The sequence below is a fragment of the Passer domesticus genome, chromosome Z (assembly GCF_036417665.1).
Source record: "Passer domesticus isolate bPasDom1 chromosome Z, bPasDom1.hap1, whole genome shotgun sequence".
Classification (NCBI taxonomy): Eukaryota; Metazoa; Chordata; class Aves; order Passeriformes; family Passeridae; genus Passer; species Passer domesticus.
The window spans coordinates 48,586,830-48,607,091 of NC_087512.1; the positions used below are offsets into that span (position 1 = coordinate 48,586,830).

Sequence of the window (20,262 nt, forward strand, 5' to 3'; positions counted from 1 at the left end):
GGTGGTTTTTGACCTTTCTTTTAAATTCAAACTCTTTGCCAAAGTTGTCAAAGGCTTAGAAGTTTGGACAACCCTGTCCCCAAATGACCTTGTTTTGGAGGGTTGCAGAGGAGTGCACATGGGCTGCTCTATAGTGTCAGCTAAAACAGCTCTCAGGACTGCTTATGAATCATGGCCTCGCCTTCTCAGTGAGCCAGAAAAGATCTAGATCTCTGCAAGAGTATTGTAAAACACTTGGAGAAATGTTGGAGGCAAGGTACTTAAATGGATTTTAAAAGGAAATTCAGTTCAAGTGTCCCTATGGAAATGCTGTCCATTTCTTAGCATTTTTTAGACTAGTCTGTAACAACCAGCCTTTCTAGAGAGACACAGATCTTGATTCCTGCACAGACCTATGGGGACTTTGAAGACTAGTCCTTTTCCTAAGTTTCCTCCATGTATTCATTCAGCTGACATGGCAGAGGTGTTGCCAGCAAGGCCATAACCTTCTTTAGAGAAAGGATATGAAATTGACTGAGGTAGGATAATATTTCGGAACACTCAAAGGTGGCTGGGAATGCCTCTTTCTCCCTCGGAGAGCATTCTACAAATTCCTCCATTGTCCCCAAGCCAACAATGTTGAGTCCCTGTACCTGAGAGGCCTTGGGGTGTTTTGTGATTGAACACCTGAGCCGTTGTTGCCCTTCTGTTCTCCTTCAAGCCAAGTTGAAGAAAATGTCACCTCCTAAACCCTGAGACTTGTGTCCATTTCTGGCTGGCTCAGGGGGTGCTCCTCCAGCTCTGCAGTGCAGCAGCCCCAGGGACGCTGCCATGGGGGCCATGGGGTGAATTGTGCTGGGGTGCCTCCCTTGGGCCTGCTGTCTGCTGCTGCTTGACAGAGCGTGCCAGAGTGCTGATGGCCAGGGTGGGCTGAGACTGAGGATTTTTCATAGTTACCCCTATCATGACATATCTTTCCCTTGATGGGATTTCTTCTAACTCACTCTATATTGCATTAGAAAGTTTTATTTCCATGCTTTAACAAATTGAGGCTTCAAATTCTCATCTATATTTCCCCCGTCCAGTCTCTTACGTGTTGGGGCTGTCTTCCCTTGGGGGCAGGTGTATCAATGTACTGATCCCATCCCCTTTTATTGCTGCAGGAGTGCTTAGGAACACTTGAAATGGTCCTTTCCACTTTTCTTTAGGTGGCTTGTTGCTCTGCTTTCTGACATAAGACAGTCCCCAGGTTGATAAGGATGTGCCTGAATCACCAGGGATGGTCAGAGCAGAAACTTGTGGAAAGATGAGAGCACTTTCCAGAAAGATGATGAGAAGGGACTGAAATGATAATTTCCTATTATGGGCTTTTTTCTTTAGAACCACTGGAATTCTGGACCTCAATAGAGCAAGGGGAAGCACTGGTGGCCACTTCAGTGAGTTTTCCTGGCCACATTTACTCATTTCTGCTTTTAGACTCTGATTTGTTCTCTCAGCCTTGCTGCTGGGAATGACCTCCATGGGCTGAGTAGGTCCCATTTAACTGGGAGTGTTTTACATAACTTTTGTACAGTTTCAGCTATGAAATGAGAATCTCTATCTGATGACATTCCAAAAGGAATTCCTAATCTTAGTAGTTTTTCTTTTATTATTACTTGAGGTGATTCTTTAGGGGTTTTGTTTGTTTGTTTGCTTGCTTGTTTGTTTTTTGGTGGTTTTTTTTTTTTTTTTAATGACAAGGAAAAGCCTCTGGGCATGCAGAAAATGGGTCTACTAAACTGTAGAAGGATTCATGTCTGGACAAGGCCATGACATTTTTCTGTGGGAATTGGAGAACCTGGCCTGCAGTTTACAGAGTTACTCTGAAGACCATGTACTGTCCCCGGAACAAGACAGACCATGTGCTGTCCTCAAACAGATACACCAAGCAAGAAGGAGCATTGTGCCCAGATGAAGCCAAATGCCAAGCACACACAAGTGGGAACTGCTAATTTGGCACACCTTAGCTGAAGATGCTTATGGTGTGACAGCCAATCAGTAATTAACATGCATGTGTGAATGCAGCTACTGAACCAAGGAGCATTAAGCATTAGTGGCGTGAGACAGTGTCTAGGGAAGGATAAATGTGCCAAAGTTGCTTAACAGAGCAGAACAGCATGTAGCCACAAGGGCTGTGAGTGTCGTTCCTTGGCCGACTCTCCGTGGGACCCTCTTCCCTTTGGCGCCTGTGAACAGGGACTCTCTTTGCTGAAATGCAGTTCGCTTAAATGCAGTTCCCCTAAATGCGGAAGACTCCGAGCATCAGGTTCCCAGGCATAGCAGGAATCTATGGATGCACTAATGGAGCACTAACATTCTCACCCTGCTCTATTTACTTTACATTTGAATACAGGCTGGTAGAAGGAGAGATCTGGCTTTGATTTCTCCCCAAGTTACCTGTTGCACTTTCAGCTTAGGAGTACATGTAAAATGCAGCTAATCACTCTCTCTACCCATGAATATTCCACCAGTGGACTGACATAGAGAAACATCCTTTTTCTCTTTCTACCTTCCCAAGTGGTGCCATAATGAACAGGAGACTTGCAGAAATCACACAGAAAATCACTCAATTCCATGATAAAAGCTTCTGAGAAAAGACTTGGCAGGATCACTGAACAAACTCAAGCTTGGGAGAGAAACATTCATTTTAGCACTGATCAAGGGGAAAGAAAAAGAAATGCTGATCAAATTCCAAGTGGAAGATAAGGAGAAAGCCAGGAAGCACAGGAAGAACAAGGCCCTGTCAGATGAGCTGTGGAAGGTAACTTTGTGCCCCAGCTCTGTCAGAGGACGTTTCCTGTCATTGGTGCAAGCAGCTGGAGACAGAATTACTGCTTGATTTGGAGGCCACAGTCTTGGTAAGTGCAGAGCTGGTTCAATAACGTGACATGAGGGAGTTCCCCCAGAGCAACTGGGATGCCTGAAAGAAGTGAACAGCTCACCACAGCCCAGCCCCTCGGCTGCTTTTCCTTCTGATCCTCCTGGGGAGGCTCTGACATTTCCTCTTCCCTGATGGAAGTGCAGCTGCTGCCAAGGGAAATGTCCCCATACTGACTCAGTGTTCCCTTTGCTTCCCAATGTCCCATCTGCTGTCCCTGTCCAGGAGAGCTGCTCTGCACGGGAGGAAGAGACCCAGGGAGAGCCTGGGAACATGGGGGGCTGCAATCCCTCCTGATCTAGTTCTGTTTATGGATGGGTAGAGTTAGACTTGGATAGTTACAAGTGTAGGGATATTTACATACATTGACTGATATTTGTGTAGGTATCTATGTATGTGTATATTGTTATACTGATGCATGTATATTGATGTGTTTACATCTGTAGTTATATTTACATACTTGTACAGTTGTGTAGCTTTGCAGTTTTATTACTGGGAATGTAAGGATTTTTTAATTGGTCCATTGATAATTGTATATTTATAGATATGTTTGTTATGTGTGTATTATATGTTATATATTGAATTAAATATGTAGTACATATTTACATCTATATATTCTTATGGATATATATGTATTTACTTCTACTTAAATATATATGGAGTTGCATAGTTCTACAATTGTATTTATTTAGTTCTGGATCTGAGATTCTTTAGAGAGGGATATTGATATTCCTGTATTTGTATATGGGGTGTACAGTTGTAGTAATATGTAAAAAATTTAATTGTTATACTTCAATTCATATTTGTGTATAGTGAGTTGTAGAGTTGCAATAAACTATTTTTTAAACTGAAGTTGATATTTGTATATATTTACAAAGCACAAGTCTCAAGAAAATTAGATTTTAAACTTAAATTGATATTTGCATGTTTATACATTGGCAGCACAAGTGTAGCAATTAAAAAAAAAATCATTTTTAAACTAAAGGGTTTTTTGCATATTTCTACATTACTAGTGCAGGTGTAACTATCTGCAATAAATGCAATGATTCAATTGAAGGAAGTGTAGATTTGTGCTACCCAAAGCCAGGAGCAGATGGAAATGCTGCAGGATTGGGCCATGGAAATCCCCGGCCATGCCCAGCACATGCCCCACCTGCACTCAGGCTGGGCACGGGCAGCGCAGGTTTGGGATGGCAGCAGAGCCACACGTTGGCTCAGCACTGGCTGCCAAGGCCTGCTGAGAAAACTCCGGGACTCCACTGAGAGCAAAACTCCAAGCAGGAGCCACCTGGGGAGGACAAATCCACCCCCCCTCCCATGGGCAGCTCTTTAGGAAGAGATGGTCTGTATGACCCACAGGCAATGGCTTAGAGAAAGATCAAGTCTATATTTTATATCTTCTATTCATTATAGTATCTATATTAAAATACATAGTATGTAGTCTACAGATGACAAATTACATATATAATCAATTCATATGTGTTGTGTGATACATATTGATATATTTTGAGAAATATTTTTATTTTGTATAGATTTCTTATATTCCTCCAGCCTGAAGAGTGAAGATGTACTGCAGTCCAAAACCTTCTGCCCACACAGCAGTCAGCCCCGGCTGTGTGCATGCACACCCACCCACTGTCCTTGCTCTCCTCAGCACCTCGGGGCTGCTGTTTGCACAGAACTGGGATGAATTTAACTCAACAGAGCCACGAGTGAGGTGTCCAGCTTGTCATGAACACTCATGTGGCAAGGAAAAACAGAGCTCTCAAATCACATCATCACAGGTCCTTTCATTCCTGCTGGGCACTGAGGAACTCTTAAAAGCACCAAAGACACAGAGAAGAGGTGGAAAAAATTGGCATCATGCTACTGCTGGTATCCTCATGGAGGAAAATCTGCTGGGTTTCTTAAGGATGTAGCTTTCCAAAAACTAGGAAAACTGCTCAGCACCAGTAGGCCAATTGTGAGTGGTTTCCTTGACTTGGCAAAGCTGGGATGTTAACAGTGGACTCTGTCCTTGGTTCAAATCACCTGCCCTCACCCACAGACAAAAGCACCACCACCAGCAGAAGCTACATCAGTCAATTTTCTCAAAAAGCTGGGTTAAATTTGGGAGAGAAAAGGAAAACATATCAGACACTGTGGATTCATGACAGGACTCTGTGAAACAGTTGCAAAGCAAAGGGCAGCAGCTTCTCTCTGGGACACTCCTTGTGCTCCAGGGCAGCCGGGCTGTCCCAGCTGCCCAGGACCCGGCGCTGAGTGAGCTCTGCAGAGCTGCACAGCGGGGAGGCAGCTTCGGGCACCTCAGCCCCTGGCCAGGAGTGGCTTCTTGCTCTGGAGGGCTCCCTGGGGGCAAATGCAGGCTGCTGGCCTTCTGCTCTTGGCCCTAGCCTGGCCTTGCAGGGCTAATCCTGTTCCCTGTCTCAAATGTGCTAAAGACAGACTTGTTTGTTTCCAGCTCTGCACAGCATTGATTTGCACCACAAAATACTGAAGGACTGAAGGCTGATCTTCACACACTGGCTGAAGCCTCAACAACAGAACCTGAGCCAAAGCTGCCTTCTAGGTGACCCTTCCAATCAAATGTGCTGTGTATCTGCTCCTTAACCAAGTATTGCTATCAAAAGGATCAATGCACTGGTGAAACACGTCTGCACCTTTCTGCAGTAGGAAAATGGACAAGGCCACACCTGGCCCTGGCTCCTCCTTGAGCCCTGGGCAGGCTCGGGGAGAAAACCAAGAGGAGAATGAAATCAGATGTCCCCCAGCAGAAGCTGTCACGTTGCCTGTCCAGCACTGTCAAAGCCGGGCTGCTCTCACAGCGCAGTCGGAAGCCTCGTGGCTGGCAAAGGTGGAGGCTCCGCAGGATTTCCCAGTTCCCGGCCGTGGCTCTCCAGGGCTTGGCTGGGACAGCTTCCCCCAGCTGATGTGCGGCTCTGGATGAAGGGGAAAGCATTGGGGTATCTGCTGATCTATCTTTCTTAATCACTAGAGGCAACCTTTTGTAATAATGCTGGGGTGCATTGCTTGGCTTCTCCTCTTCTGACTTTCTTGCATTTTGCATTACAGTAAATGACACTATTCCTCCAGCTGGTGTCTGTGTCTGCATCTCTGACCCTCCCCACCATCAAAACAAACACACAGCCAGTTTAGGACCAGACCTGCCTCTCTGCCAGCCCATCTCTTGGAAAAATCCCTGATGGCCATCTCTGCAAAGGAAATTCTCACTTGGCAACTTCCTTTTCTGCAGGTGGGTGAGAAAAGGAGCCACTCCCAGCTCTGGACACCTCTGGAAACCAGCTTCTTTCAGCAGTCACAGCCCTGAAATATCAACCTCCTTCCTTAACCTGACACTGGGAGCTCCCACCAAGAGGCCTTTTGTCCAAGGATGCCCACAGAAGAGCTCGAGGAGGGAGCAGTTTGGAAGACAACTCCTCCAGAGTTTAAACCTGCCTTTACCTAATGAGCACACACCAACCTGTCCCAAAGGGAAAGTAGGCAGGAAAGAGAAGTGCCTTTCCCACAACAGCAAACATTTTGATTTCTTTTGTTCCAGCTGGAGAGTGGAGAGCATGGCCTACACCTCAGTTTGGGAAGGAACCCTGGGAATTGGCCTGATCTGGGAGCCTAGCAGAGAGAATTTTCCTAAAGACATGGAAAAGATTCTCTGGAAGCAAAAGATTATGACAATATTTCTGCAGGGAAAAAAAAAAAAAAAAAAGAATTGAAGCATTTCAAGAAGTTCCCAGACTGAAATTTGTGTCCCAACATGACAGCCCCAAAGTCTCTGTGGTGTGTCAGGAAGCTCAGGAATGAACCTGCAGGGCTTGGATAAACATCATTGGTGTGCGTCCCCCAGAGCACAGGCAGCTCCCCAACAAGACTTCAAGGCTGAGGGACAAAGCTTCCCCCTTCAGCTCTCCACAGCAGCTCTAGGGAGTCTCTCTCCATTGCAAGGTCTCCTTTGTCAGTCTACAGTGACAAGAGCTGGCTGCAGGAGGCATTTGCATTGGAACTCTCCCCAGATGGGGGGAAGAAGAGGCGATTCCTGAGGAAAGAAACGTGCAACACCATCTGGGAAGACACCAGCATGAGTCCCCCACAACTCTAGGCCATTAATTGGTGCCCAAAAAGTAGGTAATAAAACAGTGCTCCATAGTGTGGGGCCCATAGGGTAGGTATTGGTTTGTTCATCACCAGTAGGGAGGGGGATAGCTCCACCACAAACTCACTCACCCATTCTTCACACAGTACTAGTTTTATACTTTTTTTTTTTTTTTTTTTTTTTTTTACTTCATGGGCACATTAAACTTTCCTAACCTTCATCTTGTAGCATATTTTCTAATTATATGATTTAAAAGCCCTCGTGGCACACTTGCAGTTTCTGCACGAGGTGGTCATCACTCTCCTGCTGGTCGTTTTGGATGAAGGCTCAGAAGGCTTCCTCGGGCTTGAACTTCTCACCTCTCATTTCTGCACAGTCTACATGATTGTCTGCTCAAACACCAAGTGGTTACCATTTGCAGTTAGCTTGCTCTGCTAAATGTGCTGATTTCTAGAAAGCGCTTCATTCCCAATCCCTGTTACAAAGGAAATGCTTTTTTTGGCACAGCTACAGCTTTTAGCATAGCTCAAGCATTTCCTCATTGCCTCAGCACCAAAAAGAAGCAAAGTAGGAGGGGGCAAACCAGGGACGGTGATGGGGCAACATTGTCTTCTTGCCCGGGCATTATAATTCCTTGGGTAAAGCAGCATCCATCCATAGGCCAGCACTTTAGCTTGGATGACAATGCTGACAAACCTGCTGCCCCTTCCTGCTGCTGTAGCTGACTCGAAATCATGAGAAATGTGCCAACTCTGCCAAAGACTGGCAGACACGGTGAGATAAAAAGAGCCAGTCTGCTGAAAAGGAGACCAAATGAATGTTTTCTAATGCCCCCTTCTCATCCTTTCCCCAGCCAAGCCAGAGCAATGTCCTTCCTCTTTGTCACCGATGGTGACCCAGGCACGGGATGCACAGTGGGGACAGAGCCCGCAACTGCTCCCAGTGCCTTCGCCACGGGCTTCCATTGCCCTGAAATGCCGTGCCGGGCGCTGCCCTTCCGTGCCGTGCCGTGCCGTGCGGAGCCCGGCCAGCGCCGGGAGCCGCCCCGCCCGCGCTGTGCCCGCGGCCCCGGCTCTGCCGCGCTCGTCCCCGCCAAGTCCGGCCCGCGCCGGGGCCGCGCTGGGCGCGAGCGCAGCGCCCCCCTCCGGCCGCGCACCGCCGGCGCAGCCGCGGCCGTTGCGCCGCGGGCGTTGCGGCCACAGGCGGCGATCGGAGCCATGGCGGAGCTGCCGCTGCCCGCCGGGCTCAGCGCCAGCGCCTTCCCCGCCAAGCTGTGGCGCCTGGTGAACAGCCCCCGCGTCCGCTCCGTGCGCTGGGACAGCCGCGCCCAGGGGCTGCTCGTCGGCCGGTGCCGGCCCGGCGGGAGGGGCCGAGCCGCTTCCAGGAGCTGTACGGGGAGCGGCCGCCGCCCGCCCAGCGGGAGGTGCTGGCGATCCCGCCCTGCGACTTGCTCGGGCTCCACGGGGAGCCGCCGCTGCCGCTCGGGCGGGAGGGACCCCCCAGCCGCTTCCAGGAGCTGTACGGGGGGCAGCTGCCTCCTCTCGACCGGGAGGTGCTCCGGCTCCAGCCCTGCAGCTTCCAGCAGCTGCACAGGGAGCAGCAGCCCCAGCCCCCGGCTTTTGACCCACGAGGTAGGAAAAGAGTTGTAGTCTTGTTTTTCCCAAACATAATTAAAAGTGACCGTTTGAAGTATTTTTCCACAAGGCTCTGTCATTCTCAGCCAGCAATTGTCAAGCCTATTAGGAAGGGGAACCTAGAAGGCCAAAGAATTCTCTGCCTTTTTTTTCCTGCTTGCTGCCTGTGATGTTTGATCGAAGGCAGCAATAGAGCTCTGTATCCCAGAGCCACATTATGGAGCCTGACCAATGTGTTTGGATTCTTGCAGCCACCCCAGGCACTTCAGCATCCAGTGCTCCACCTGGCACTGCTGGTGCAGCAATAACAGCCTCCAGCTCAGCCCGTAACACACCTGAGGAAGAGCAGTCACCAGCAGTGGATCTTGCCTTTGCTGTGGAGCAAATGATCCGGGAGATCAGGAGATCCCTATCTGAAAGGTCTCCCTCTGCCCAGGTAACTCCATTGGAGGGGAAAGGAAGAGGCTGGGCTTACATGGAGAAGAAGAGAAACTTGCATCCCTGATGTGATTCCAAGAAAATACCAAATGATCTTGAGTTTTCTTTCTTTCCATTGTTCTTTCAAGGGCAATATTAATGCTGTGCCTGAGTCTTCAGGAGGTGAGCCTGTGGACAGAGCTGCAGCAGAGGAAGCTTCATCTGGCACGGAGAGCTGCAGGAACAGTTCCCCAGAGCCCGAGGAGCCTGGTAAGGACAGAGCCCCCCTTGGTTTAGAGAGGTGTGAGATGGCTGCTCGGAGCCTGCCTCTGGCAGCAAGGGAGATGAGCAGAGTTGAGCTCCTGTCTGCAGGGCTGGTGCTTCCTGGTGCCTTTAGTTCAAATCCTGCACGGGCACAACCTCCCCGAGCCCTTGCCTCCACACTTCTCCAGAGGCTCTGACACTGAGTCCTCTGCCGTGGCAAGGGAGCAGGGAATAAAGCTGACCTTGTGGGAGTTGTGTCACCAAGCTGGATGTCCCAGTTTGGTTCATAACTCAGCCCCACCAGCCTTCAGCTTCAGCCATTTCAGTGGGGACTGAGGTCTCTCTGTCACTGAGACTGTGTTTCAAGCTCAAGACTTTGCTGAGACTTTATCAGGATACTTAAACACTTTACACAGTTCAGTTTTGAACACTTGGAAGGATCCCTGTTCTTTAAAGAGCAGGCTTCAAATTGCCAAGTGAGAGTTTGCCTTTCAGGCCATCTTTGACAGTCCCTTGTAGAAGGACAATTGGTGCTCAAGGAACATTTGCACAAGGGCCAATATTGACTCAGTGTTCCCTTTGCTTTCCAGATCACATGTGACCGACCTCTCCAGGAGGGCTGGCCTGTGTGGCAGGAAGAGACAGAGGGAGAGCCTGGAACATCGGGCAAGTTGAATTCCTCTGTCTCTAGTTATATTTATAGATGTATATAGTTATGTTTATTTATCTAGGTAGTTGTATTTATAGATTTATGTGATTATATTTATCTATATAGATAGAGATCTGTACAGTTAATTTATTTTTGGTTTTACTGGTATAGCGTTATAGCTTTAGATATGTTGTTGTAGTTATAGATGTGCACAGGTGCACTTATACCTGTGTATAGTTACATTTACATATATACATTTGTAAATGCCTATTTATATTTGTATATGGGGGTTTAGCTACATAGATTGATATTTATATACACCTTTTTTTAACCTCTTGCCCTGTTCTGCTTCCTCGCTCACCTCTTGCTTTCCCCCTGTGCCCACTGTGTCCCCTCTCCCTGGGCTGGGTCCGAGCTGGCGGCCGGGCCGGGCGCAGCAGCAGTTCCAGCCCCGCGTGTCCCTGGAGCGGTGGGAGCTGCTGGTGGCCCCAGGCACTGTCCCCTGAGGAGCTGCTGAAGGACGGTGAGACTGAGGGGGCTGAGGGGGCTGAGGGGGCGGTGGCGCTGAAGGGACGGTGACCCTGAGCTGCTGCTGGGGCTGAGGGCTGTGGGGCAGCCCAGGGTCATGGTGGCACTGAGGTGACAGGCAAGTGGCACAGGCTGAGGGGGTGGCGGGTCTAAGGGGACGGGATGGGTCAGAAGGGACTGAGAGGGGTGAGAGGACTGTGAGGGGCTGGAGAAGCTGAAGGGGGCTGGGGGTTTGGCGAGAGCATGGCGGGGCTGAGGGGATGGAGGGGCCAGCAGGGAGCACAGAGGGCTCCGGGACTGCAGCTCTGCCAGGCCTTGGAACCAATTCCAGAGCCTCCACTTTTGCCACAGCTGCAGTGACCACAAGGACAGCTGGAGACTGCCAGGAGCCAGCAGGGAGAAGCCGAGGGACAGCAGCAGGAGCAGTGAGCGGGGCCCTGCTGCTGCCAGCCTGGAGAGAGCCCGGGTGAGGCCCCAGGGCCGGGGAGGCAGGGTGGGGCTGAGGCTGGCGTGGGCTGTGGCCGTGGGCCCTGCCCGTGCTGGGGCTGCTCAGTGCAGCTGCCCCGGCTGGCACAGGGGCTGTCCTTGGGCAAGGCAGCTGTGCCGGCAGGGCCCGGGATCTGTGCCGGCTCTGCCGGGCTGCCGGGGCTGCGGGACGGTCCCGCCGCGGCTGCGCTCACCACAGCCCGGCCCGCTCAGCTGCTTTCTCTTTCTAACCCTCCTGGGGAGGCTCTGACATTTCCTCTTCCCTGATGGAAGTGCAGCTGCTGCCAAGGGAAATGTCCCCATACTGACTCAGTGTTTCCTTTCCTTCCCAGATGTGCCATCTGCTGTCCCTGTCCAGGAGATCTGCCAAACTTCATCTGCAGGCTCAGAAGAACCGGTGTCCTTTGGCCACCCTCAGTTCCCTCTGAAGATGGGATCACCTGCAGAGCAGAGGGGACCAGCTGCAGCTCCAGGCCCAGCTCTTGCCGGTCACAGCTGAGCCTGTGGCAAGCTCCAGGAGCTGCTGCCATCTCCCTCCCTGTTGGTAGCTCACTCCCTCCAGTCCCCAGGCCCTGCCCATCCACCTTTTTCCCTCCCAGCTCACCCCTTCGCTTTGCCTTCCCTTATTAAACAGTTTGGCTTTTTCATTTGACTCATGGATCTGTCCATGGAGCTGAAGCAGCACAAATTCTGAGCCTGGGGACACGCAGGACCCTGCTGCCGTTCTCTTCTACGCCATCATCTGTGCACGGGCAGGAAGGAACAAGGGTAGCTCAGGCTACAAAGGTCCCTGTCCTGCTGCTCCAGTTGCACAGCACTGTGGAGTTAAAGGTGGTGCTGAGCACGCTTTATGCAGGTTTTCTAAAACCCTGGGTTTTAGAAAAGCCAGCTTGAGTATGCTCTTCCATGGCAAGCATCCACCAAGGGCAGAGGAGCTTGCGATGCTGGAAGTTCTCACCAAGAGCTTCCTGAAAGTACAGCAATGCTCCATGCATACACAGGGACAGGAAGAGGGCAGAACCAGAGACCATGGTGGCCTAACAGTGAGCTCTGGGTGTGACTCAAAGCAAATGAAGCAGCAGCAGAGGCGCGAGCGTCCCAGTGGCCGCAGCGCTGTCAGGCAGTGCCTGCAGGCTGGGTGCGCTTCTGGCAGCTCTGCTCTCCCCACAAGTGAGGAATTGCAGCCCCTGCCTCAGGCCCAGTCAGAAAGCCAACCAAGTGAGACCAGAGGCAGGGGACCTTCCCAGCTCTCTTGGGCATGGCTGCAAAACAGCCACTGCATCTTCCTGTGCCCGTGTTTGGGGTGTGCTGAGCCCAGAGCCGGCCAGCTTGTGCTCTGCTGTGCCAGGAGCGCTCTGGGCGGGCAGAAGTGCTGTGTGCACAGCGGAGCGTCCTGCAAGGGGCTGACCAGAGCCTCCTGCGGGAACAGGGCTCCGCTCCCTGGCTGGGAACAGCCTGCTTTTGCTGCCCTGAGCGCAGGCAGGAGTTCAGGCACGTGCAGAGGCAGCGGGCAGCTCGTGTTTGTAGGGGCCCGGGGCTGCGCGCCCAAAGCGACACGTGGGCGTGGGGAAGGAAGTGACACAGAGCTGGGGGAGGGAAGATGAGCTCGAGCTGGAGTGCCTGTGCTGCAAGGAGCAGAAGGAATTCAGCCTTGCCAGGGTTTCTGACATTTGTGTTGGTGTTCCCTGGGAAATGCTGACATTTGGGGAAGTGCCTTTGGAGGAGAGGAGCTTGATTCTCAAGGCAACTGCTTCCCCAGGAGCCCCCAGTGAGGTAGGTGCAATTACAATCTGCACCCCAGCTCATGCTCAGTATTTACTACAATCTTAAATAACAATAAAGTCAAACACAACAGATGACTGATGTTCCTACCTTCTGCTTCCCAAACACAGCCAAGGGTGGCAGCAGCTACAGCTCCATTCTCCTGAGCTCACAGCGCAGCGCAGCTGCTCCAGCCACACCAGCACGGGACTGGCCGCAGGTTGTACAGCCTGTGCCTGAGCCAGGATCAAAGCGCGTTTCCTCTCAGGTAATGGGAGCCCTGCGCTCTTCCACAGGAGAATGAATGTCAAGAATGCCAGAGCAAATTGAAGTCTCTTGAGCCTGGTGAAGGTGAAATCTGCTTCTGTCCTTGTATAGAGCTATGGGTTTGTTTACATGGCTTCTCCTTCCCTTTTCTGCCTGGCTTTCTCACCTGCAGTTTTCCATAGAAAAGTGAAGCCATAGGTGGAATAAATAGACTCCACAACCTGATGTAGTTATGAAGTGGGTCTGTATTGTCAGCACCGGGCACAAGTGAGATAGCTCTCCTGAAAACTTGTGCCCTGAGCCCTGGTTTGAGCCCCATCTTTTATTCACAAAGGTGCTCCATATACATGACATTCAACCCCTGGCCCTGCCTGTCCTCGCCTGGCATGATAATTAGATCCATGCCCTTCTGAGCATGCCTTTTTCATGGTGGGGGTGACATAGGAGTCTTTGGTGGTCTCTGAGGCTGAAGATTGTGGTCATCCGTATGGCTGAACTTTTCAACTTTTCTCCTTTGTGCGTGTGCTTTGGTCCCTTGGTGCTTATCTGAGTATGTCTCTCAGTCTTGATGAGCTTGGAGAGAGAGAGGAGCCCTTTATCTGGGTTTCTGCATCCTTGGTCTTCTCCCAGTATTGTTCTTTATGCAAGAAGCTTCTAAAATTGGCGTTTTTCTATTCTATAGAAAACCTCTATAGACAGAGGTTTCTTAAGTAAATGGTTAAAATTCAACACATAATTCTGCAAGCTAAAATTTAAATGCTTAATTCATATTGCTAACTCAAGGGAGTTCCAAAAATCTCTCTTTCAAAAGCAACAAACCTTTGAAAGGTTCAACCTCAACATAACTGTGATCCTCAATCAATACCTCCATCTTCCACTTGCTTAAACTCTCTTTGTCCTGGGCACTCTGTATGGCCTTTTTCCTGGAAGCTCTCTGGCTGTCTTGAATGCTTATGGAGTAAAACGTAATCCCTGATCTATTTTCAACTCTCTGCACAGACAGAGACTGCTGGAAGGGAGGTGGGACTGGTATTGGGGACCTGGCAGCTTGTCCAGGAAACAAAATGATTGAAATTATGGCAATGTGGACAAGGCATGCAAGTCCAGGTGGTAAGCTCAAACATGCAAGTACTTGCAGTTTCCCCTCAGTACTTGACAGTTTAGGGGTATGGTCTCTTCTTATTTCTGTCTCTTAATCCTCAATCCTTGCCACACTCCTTCAACATCTTTTGCATTGTGATCTTCCATGTTTTCTCCCTCCCTTCTTCTTTCTGTGACTTTCTGTACGCGACAGACAATCTGTCATACACTGTCAGCTTGCTCAGTCACCCGAGCAGTGATAATGATGGTGTAGAAATTGTAGTGGCACAGTAGGCAAACGTGTCATGCTTCTGTGTGCCCTCTGCAGGCAAAGCTGCTTCCCAAAGCTTCAGTCAAACTTGGAACAAAGGCTTGTCACCACTGCTTTGTTGTGGTTTATGCATTGATGGAGCAACACTTCTGTCTCAGCCCGCTTAAGCCACTGCAAAGCTGGAATTGTTGCTTTAGCAGCAGATGTGATGGCAGGGTTCTTACTGCTCCATAGTAAGAACTCTGCAGTTCTTCTAGAAGAGGTTTGTGATCTTTGTGCAATAAGAGCGATGCCTTAAACTGCTGCAGTGCAAGTCATGCACTCATGAGATGTGTTTTCAGACACAGGTATTTCTAGATATGCCTAGTGAGTGGCCTCCTGGGGAGCAGGGACAAACGAGGAAGGAAAGTGGGCTGATAAAACATGCTTCTGCTTCAAAAAAAAGCCATGACTTCCCTTCACAGAGAAGGATATAAAATTGTTCTTGATTGGCCTGAAGGGAATAAACAAGTCTCTCTATGTCCTGATCTTTTACTAGTCTGAAATTGTTCAGAAAGGTTGTAATTTTTTTTTTTTTTTTTTTTTTGGTTGGGGGTTGGGGTCTGCATTTCAAGCCTGTTCTCCCAGCAGTCAGGGCCCTGCACAGCTGCTGTGGGTGGGGCAGGTGCTCAGGTAATTACCAACAGGTGCTTGGTAATTACTAACAGCCAGGTGAGAAGTTGGCTTGTGCCTGGTTGAGGGCTTGAGGACTGTGGTGAGAGAAGGGCCAGGGAGTGGAGTGGAAAATACTATTTACACAAGCAGGTATAGGTGGATGTCTGGGGTGTAGGTGGGATTTAACTGGTTTTGGTACTGCATTTATGAAGAATTGAACATTTAACTCTGAGATAGGACTATTTAGTTGCTACTCTAAATGCTGGGTTTACTGACATGGAATGTAGTTTCTTTGTATTTTGCTCTGAGAGTGTCTCAACAACATTGAAGTCCAGTTACAGTCGTCATAAACACAAGTTAATATCTTCCTTTTTGTTGCAAACAGAAGCTGAAAGGCCCAATGGATCTTGCATTCAGTAATGTACACATTTCTAAAAGAAGTGGCTCTCTCCTGTTCCTGTGGCTGGCTGGTCTCTTCAGGCTAGAAAAACATTTCTGGGAGCATTTTCTTGCTGCTCCAATATCTCTATGCCCTTGGAACCTGATGCAAATACTACATGTTTCTAAAATTATCTCTAGGCCCTTCCATTTTCTACTTTGCACCTGTCACCTAGGGGAGAAACCAGTCTGATAAGGTTTTATTTTTTGTAGGCCTCTCAAATTGCAGCCCATTGTATTTAGCTGCAAAATCCTAAATCATGCTATCAGGATACCTGAAATGGACACTGGTAGAGAGTAAAAAAACAATGCCTGATACAGATGCTATCAACTATTTTTAGTTCCTGACAGTCCAGTATTGCCCTTACCCAAGGACTGTTCTTGTTTTTTTCTCTTTTTCTCAGTTCTCAGTTCTGTGATGGCTGAGAAACAAAAATCCCAAGTAAGGGTATCCAGAGTAGATGGACATGATGAGAATTCGGGGCAAATTTGACCATACACTGATCTGTAGGATTGCCCTCCTCCATGGAAGATTGTAGTGGTGTGATTGCAATCATTTCTGCTGGTCAGTGTTTTTAGTGTTAACACAGCTCCCCAGGGAGCCAGCCAGATTTTATGACTCTCTTTGGAACTGAAGGAAAAAGAGAAGAAAATGTGTCTGTGGTGTTTTCCTGCAGCAGTTCCACATGCTATTTGTGGCATGTAACAATTAGCTTCCACACCTAGGAACTGCTTGTGCTGCAGTCTTAAGTGTGCTAGCTGTGAGAGCTGCTTCTGGAGAAAGGTGATTTCTATTACTGCTGTGAAATTCTTCCTCCAGAATGAGAACAACCCAACAACTTCCTAGTTGCTTCCAGATGTTTGCATAAGGGTTTGTATTTGTACCCCTGTTCTTGGATGTTTGAATTCTGTAGTCAAGCTACCCAAAAGGTCCAAGAGCTGTATCCAAGCAAGGGTGTGTTTGGATGGTGGTCTGGGACAGAGAGTATTCTCCTCTGTAGTTAAAACTGGCCAAGTTTAACCTTTTTTATTGACAGGCATTTTTAACTGGAAAAATAACAGTTTTTGAAAGAGAGAGTTTTGAAATCCCCATAGTACATAATGTAAACCTAGAGCATATTTTACAAGCTCACTTTGGGAACTGCTTGCAATTCAATGTTGCCTCCTGAGGTCTCTCAAGTTGTGGGTGTCTTAAAGAAGAAGAGAAATAGGAATTTACGAGAGAGGAAACAGAACTCCAGAACTTTTCACTACACCAGTCCTGTACCAAAGTGGCTGTTGTGAAAAATACAGCCAGCCCCATGAAACTTAGCAGTGTGAAGAGACTGCTGCACAGCATCAGCTGAACTTCAGTGTGTCTGAGCCAGTACTGCTGGCACAAATGCTGCCAGCATTATCTCTGCACCCTGGGACACTTCCCAGTTCCTGTGCCTTGACACTGCTTTCCCATGGGGCTGGGGAAGGAGTTTGGCTCTATGAACTGGCTGGTGCTGTGAAACAGGTCCATTTTTGCAGATGAGGTGATGGTGTGCACGTGTCCACATGTCTCCCTGCCTTAGTGCCCTTTGTGAGCTTCTTACTTGAGCTGGAATTTGTGGAGTGGTTAAAGCTTGCTGCCTTTTATTTCTTTGCTCCTATTCAGAGAAATGAGTTGTTGAAGTCCCTGAAATGTTCTGTTTTCATCCTTATGCAAGACAGTGAGGAATGCGTTCTTTTCATCCCTTAGGTAATTCTTTGCTTTATTATTGCATGCAGTGAGATAGGATTAGTGTGGGTTACAAGCAGTAAGAGAATATGGAATCAGACAACAATAAGCACAAGTGCAAAAGGTAAAAATAGTCTCAGGAATTAACCTAGTAGTTTGAGATTTCTATGAATATATAAAACACTTGCAACAATGCTTAAATCTCTTTTTCTTTCTGATAAAAAATGTATTTTCAAGTATTTTGCATACGGGATTCCCCTGGGATGTAAGGACTCGAAGCATTTCAAGTCTGCAGCTTCAGGAATGAAATAAACTTTTGACTCAAGTTGTCAACCTGAATAAACTCTGAACTACCCCACAGCAATTGCAAGTTATAGCTAATAATGATGGAATAAAAACACAATTGCTCTTTTTCCTCTTAGCATTTTCTCCCTGGTCCTATAAAGATTGGGTTTGTGCCTTGTTCCTTAGTTTGGTTTCCAAACCATTCCATGTCCTCAATAGATCTGGAGAACTGCCTCATGCGTAGGTCTGAAGAATCAGTTTTGAATCTAGGAAATTAAAGGAAGAATTGCACTTCATAAGCTTGGGCTTCTGGATTGAAAGCTTTAGATCATTCAAGAAGACATTGCTGAGTGTTCAACCTGGTCTGGCAAGCTCCTCTCTCTGAAAGGTGGGCAACTGAAACCTCTGTGTTTGCACAGAAAGGCAAGTTATAGGATAGCTGGGAATTGGCTCTGGCCAGCTGGTGTCCCAGGTGTCATCTTTAATAGTTGTTTTCTTATGTTATTAGTAACCAGGCCATTAGGCCAAGCACCTGTATTGTTTGGGTTTTTGGTTTTTTTTTTTTTTTTTTTTTTTTTTTTTTTTTTTTTTTTTTTGTTGGTTTTTTTTTTTTTTTTTAATTTTTAAAAATTATTTGAGGGTTGGTCTGTTTGGTTTTGCTTCTGTTTGCTTGTTTTAGTTTTGGCTAGCTGCGTTGGCAGGTGGCTGTGAGTGCACTGTAGTACCCCCAGCGGCTGCCCAGCTCTGCTCTATTATGTTTCTTTTTCTTAGCCAGGTCTCATAAGCCCTCAAAAGAAATATAATACAGCCAAGGACAGCTTATGTATTACTTTGGGGGCATAAAATTAGCAGGATGACTTCTGCTGCAGTGTTAGAAACAAAAAGGTTTAATAAAAGGCATAATAACAAAGAGAAAAACTCGAGCCAGGTGCAGAGGTCTGCTCCTGGTAAAAACACCTCACAAAAGCACTTAGCTCTTTTGTTCTCTTCTTTTTCTCCCTGATGGATCAAGCAGGACTTTTTGACTTCTATCCAATTAGATGTCCTCAAGTTTTTGGTGAAGTCCCTGAGGTCCCATGAGGTGGTTTTTCACCTAATCCTTGAGAGAAACTTCTGGGCTTCTTTCCTTTTTTAGGAGACAAAAGCTAGCTTTGCCACTCTGTCATTAGGGGGCACACTCCTACACCTCGCCCCTCTTATCCATTTAAAAAGAAAGAGGAGAATGGAGCATGAACTGAGTTGCCAATAATTTTTAAATTTTGTTTCTAATCTTCTATCTTAACTTTGGTGAAGTGTTTTCCCAGGCAAGCCTCAAGTTTCTGGCTATATATGATTTTTACACAGAGGTAGGTTAACAACTTTTTTATCACTATAACAATTACTACAGAACTTTTTCAGTGCAAAACTTTCTTGTAAACAATTTTAACTAGTGCAAACTTAGAAAACAGTCTCTGCTTCTAGCTGTCGCTCAGTTGTTTGTGCACTTTTCTTCTGGCGCCGTGTTGCCGCCCCCCTCTCCTCCCCTGGCAGCCCCTCCTTTTGAGAGTGTCAGTTTATTGTCTCCACCCCTGTTCCCCTGGTTACCCTCTGTCAATTCCCCCTGAGTTCCTGTCCATCACCCACTGTCCCCTTCCCTCTTTCCATAAAGTTCTCCCCTCTTCGGTGGGTGATTGGATCGGGAACAAGAGTCCCTCCCTGTCACATTCCCTATTGGCTAGCCGGCATGTTTCTCACGAGTTTGTTCCCTCCCAAGTTCTCCCTCATTGGTTGATGTATTGTATGTTCTGCCCCCTTTATAATCGGCTGTACCCCCACCTCATGGTCCCGACCCGGCTGGACTCCCTTGGAGACATTAAAACTCTGGACTGTACCCCCGAGACGAGTCCCTCTTTTCTACTTCGCCTTCCTGCTGCCCACCGCTGCCTCCTGCTGAGGCGCTCCCCGGACGCCCCCGGCGCATCTGGGCAGTGCCCCCCGGCTGTCAGCTGCTGTGCCACAGCTCGGCCGGTGCAGACTCCTCCCCAGCTCGGGGGAGTAGAGAAAAACTCGGACAGCAGCTCGGCAGTGCCGTCTGCTACTCTCGGATTGGCTGCATCTGTGGCTTGACATTCTTTGCAAGCATCCATCAAAGACCTGCGTTTGTAGAAATGCATGCAAACCCCCGGCCCCAAGTTACAAGAGGATGGGGTCCCGAAATCTGTCCTGTCTCTGGATCCTTGATGAAGACTGGTGGTCTTTCCTTGAGCTTTGCCTGTCTGGTATTGATGAAATGTCTGAAAATTGGCGGTACCTGCTCCATAAAAGAATTCTTTAAGAAGTTAAAAACAGCTTTATTCAGCCTCTCTATTGCAGAAAGCACTCTGTCCCTCCTTTTTGTCTTTCAAGGATCATTTTCAATGACCTGTGTGCTCTTTCTACAATAGATTGGCCTGTGGAAGAATGTGGAACACCTGTGGTATGTTTGATACCCCAAGTTTTGAAAAACTCCTGCAGTTTGTTAGAAATGTAGGCTGGTCCTTCTTCTTGAGGAATACCTAGGGATGCAAATGCTTGTAAGAAATGCTTAATCACATCTCTACTTTTTTCTCCTTAATGTGCAGAAGCAAAAACTGCTCCTGAGAAAGCGTCTTTTGATGATAGAAAGCATGGCTCATTCTGGCTTGTTCAATAACATTAGGAAGTGTGTGCTGGATTGGCACGGCTAACAAATCAGCCATGGCATTGGCTTTTGCTAAAAAACCTGGAAGAGAAGAATGTGAGCAAATGTGCATGACAAAGTATGGCTCTTGTCAAATGGAAAGAAGGAGGATTAACTTTTT

The 20,262-nt window shown here is 48.2% G+C and overlaps 2 long non-coding RNA genes across 3 annotated transcripts; both read left to right on the forward strand.

Annotated features, from left to right (window-relative positions):
- The first annotated feature begins 8,437 nt into the window (after positions 1-8,437).
- LOC135290544 (uncharacterized) lies at positions 8,438-10,364 on the forward strand. Of its 2 annotated transcripts, XR_010353306.1 has the most exons (4): positions 8,438-8,635; positions 8,890-9,074; positions 9,205-9,325; positions 9,910-10,364. It is a non-coding gene; the product is annotated as an uncharacterized LOC135290544 (long non-coding RNA). The 2 variants fall into 2 exon arrangements; XR_010353305.1 differs by lacking the exon at positions 8,438-8,635 and having other exon boundaries at positions 8,642-9,074.
- Positions 10,365-10,857: 493 nt separating this feature from the next.
- LOC135291133 (uncharacterized) lies at positions 10,858-11,629 on the forward strand. Its single transcript, XR_010354001.1, has 2 exons — positions 10,858-10,962; positions 11,315-11,629. It is a non-coding gene; the product is annotated as an uncharacterized LOC135291133 (long non-coding RNA).
- Positions 11,630-20,262: the final 8,633 nt, after the last annotated feature.